General features: G+C 42.7%; 1 pseudogene; it reads right to left on the reverse strand.

The window, feature by feature from the left end:
- Positions 1-546: 546 nt before the first annotated feature.
- On the reverse strand, positions 547-1,795 carry LOC114698465 (annotated as a pseudogene).
- Between the last annotated feature and the right edge of the window lie 1,880 nt (positions 1,796-3,675).

Below are 3,675 nucleotides of genomic sequence, written 5' to 3' on the forward strand. Positions count from 1 at the left end.
TGCTCATTAATAATATTGTTTAGTAGTCTCATTATGGAAGAATACAAATCATGTATCTGTCAAAAGCTACAGATGTTTTAACATATGAGCTGTTAATAGCGCTATTAAAATAATTTCAATAACTCTTATTAAAGATGAGGTTTCTGCTGAACAGCATGTAGTCTAAATGGACAAGGGTCATGCCTCACATTCTCCACAGACACATAGAGCTATATGTTACAATAATAAGGCTTTGTGTAATGAGATCATATATCATCCAGCTGGAATAAAATGAGATTTTGAAAACAAAGTTATTGTATTATCAAACAGGACATGAAAAAGACATTTCTCCCCTTAAAATGTTGCTTTGAGTTTAAACAGAAAATATTTGTATGGGAACAAGTGATAATAATTCATGAACAATTCTGTTTCAACGAGTTTCTTTGGGGGGGGCATGCCATAAAGCACTTCATTTCAAAACTCTCGTCACACTTATGGATAAGGTCACTTAGGTCACAGGCAAGCCATAGAGAGTGGGTAGAAAGAAGACACAGTACCACCGTTCCCTCAGGGAGAGGAGAGCTGGCCACAGAAGAGACGCCTGTTGGTCTTCACATGCTGAACGAAGGAAAAGAAGGTTGATCATCGCAGAAGTGAGGGGTGGCCTGCATGCCCCTTGTCCTCAGGATGGCAGCCGCAGCAGCCGCAGCCTCTGTGCCCTCCTCAAAGACCTCCACAAAGGACTTGCACATGACATTGGACAGAAACAAGCCTTGTTGGAAGACATTCCTAAAAATCCCTCCCTGCCCTGCTCGAGGGTACTACGTGCCCAGCCTGCACAGGACCTCCTTCATGTCTTAATTCCCCTCCAGTTTAAATCGCAGGAGGAGAACGTCCACCCTTTCTTTGTGCATCTTGTCCAGCCTCATCCACTCTATGAATTTCTCTTATTTCCTTTCCCACCATTTTCAGTTCAACATCTTCATCTGGAAGCATGACAATCATGTTCAGTTCATTGCCAACACAGGGAAGCAACAGAACCTTGGGTAATATCTCTCTTATAGGTCATCTTAAAAGTAGACCTCATTTGGGCAGGTTTCCCCTCATTCTTGGTGACTTTGAAAGGCGTCTCCGGAGTGTTCTTAAACTGCTTCTCGAAGTTTCTGTGAAAATAGACGGCATTCACAAGGACCAGCAGAGTGTCTGAATTCACTGTACTTGAAGACAGCAACTCTTCAGTCTTATCTTCTGTCTTTTTGGCTGAGTGTTGATGTGTTTTGGGGACTGCTCTGTTGCACCTATAAAGCCCAGCTGTCCCATCTCTGCTTGACAGAACTTGAGACAGGAACATTAAAAGACTTTTAAAAATGACAAGTCTTGCTGGGTGGTAGTGGCGCACACCTTTAATCCCAGCACTCGGGAGGCAGAGCCAGACGGATCTCTGTGAGTTCGAGGCCAGCCTGGGCTACCAAGTGAGTTCCAGGAAAGGTGCAAAGCTACACAGAAAAACCCTGTCTTGAAAAAAAAAAAAATCACGAGTCTTTTCTTGAAGAGCTTTTGGCTGTTTTGAGCAAGTAGGTACTGAGAAGTGACTGGAAGCTCTGGTGGACATCTCCACCTCCATTGCCACTACATTTATTCAAAGAACATTCCTGAATCATCTGACTTTCATTGTTTCCCTTTGCACCCACAAAGACCATGGCCAGAGCTAAAGAGATGCTCATGGGTGAAAAAAATACATTTCCAAGCTGTCTTCACTCGGTGTTGTCAAAAGGCTTACAGCCAAGATGCCATTTGCTTCCGGCAGAGGATCCATGATGGCAAACCGGGAACACTTGGTTCCCCAGCCAGTAGCAAGCAGAGCAGAGATGTCAACATTTCTTAATGAGTCAATATTTTTGCTTGCAAGGAGCATTCTTCTCACTTGATTTATTAGCATTCTAGAGAGTATCTTTTAGTTGAAATACTCGATCACTACTTCCATGTTGCCTCACAAGGCCAAATCTGTTCGTTTTGTGCAAGCCCCACATCTGTTTTATATGGAAGATTGCTATTTCTCACATGCTAAAAATATTAGAACCAAAAAACCCTCCCAATGACTACCCAGAGTCTGCATGTTCACCACTGGTACAAGTATTCAGTGCTCCTTGAATTGCACAAAGCCAACACTACATTTGCATGTGTTAACATGTCTGCTTTTCGTAAAGAGTATTCTATTATTCTTGGATACATTTTCAGGAAGAGAGGCAATGCCCATTCCCCCCCAAGAAAGTAAGCTTGGACATGAGCAGAGATAGCTAGCTTCCTAGGCCAGTGCTTGAAGGTAAAGAGAGATGGCAAGTGCTATGATGAAACTTAGAAAAGATTGAACTCAAAGATAATCAATGACAGCAGTTGGAGTCATTACCATCAACTAGACTTTCACAAGAGAAATGTATAATGGAGTCTCTGGATCCATAAAGCTTCATTGAGCATGCAGGCTTTTCTGTCCTTCTTATCTGGTCCTTCATATGAACCTCTAGAGGGTATATAACTCAGAAGAGAGTTTTTCACTGTGTAGCCTCCTCCACAGTCAGATCTGGGGCTCATGTCTGTAACGGCAGAACTGAGGAGGGCTGAAGAAGAACTGCGGGGCAAGTGAGATAGATTGGCAGGTAAAGGCACTTGCTGCCCAAGCCTGATGCACCCTGGTAACCTGAGTTTCATCCCTAGAACCTATGTATGTGGTAGAATGGGAGAACAGCCTCGACAGAGTCATCCTCTGTGACACTCCAGCCCATACATACATACACATAATACACATACAGATAATAATAATAATAATAATAATAATAATAATAATAAGAAATAAAATTGAAGGTAAAGATTATGAGTTCAATGCTAGCGTGGGCTACTTAGCAAGACCTATCTAAAACAAACAAACAACAGCAACAGCCAGCACTGTCCCCTCTCCATAACTTCCATATGCCCTGAGCCAAAACATGGGTGTAGGAGTACTTCAAATCATTCTCTACACGGGTTGCAAAACATAAATTGAGTATCATTCAACATCTACTGCTTGAAGGCAACCCAAAAATTGCTGAGTGAGTTGGCACGGTGTCTCCATTCATCCTTATGTTTCATACCATATATCTTATGTCACAACAACTTCAACTAGAAAAGATGCTCCCATTCCCTCCCCTAAGTCCTGGTTCTTAAAGCACAAAAGTCGTGAACTATGTTTCTCAAAGGCTCTCTCCATTTCCCATCTCCCAATTAGGAAACGTTGTGATTACTAAACACCTGACCGTCTGGCACTTTCCAAACTTTACCCCAGTGCTTCATAGAGAAAGTTACCTGGAAAGGGCTGATTGACAACCAAGAGGAATCCAGGCCCTGGAGAGTCTTGGCATAACGAAGCCCTTCCAGCATAACCCGTACAGCAGAGACAGACTGGGAAATACTTGATTCATTTGTTCTTTTGAGCATTTACTAAAGCAGTGTGTTGGCCAATTAACCTATCCTTATTAATTCAGTCTGCCCCCTGGCCAGCTGCACCTCCCTACTCTGCTTTGATTGACGTACCCGAGTGCATTTTATATCCTTCTCATTAAGAAAACAGATCTAGACAAATTTCTCTGAAGTCGTCAATGCTACCCCTATGACACTAGAGACGGAAGGAGCCCCAAACTCTGACAGTGGTAATATTTTCCTTAT

This window comes from Peromyscus leucopus, chromosome 9 (genome assembly GCF_004664715.2).
Source record: "Peromyscus leucopus breed LL Stock chromosome 9, UCI_PerLeu_2.1, whole genome shotgun sequence".
Lineage (NCBI taxonomy): Eukaryota > Metazoa > Chordata > Mammalia > Rodentia > Cricetidae > Peromyscus > Peromyscus leucopus.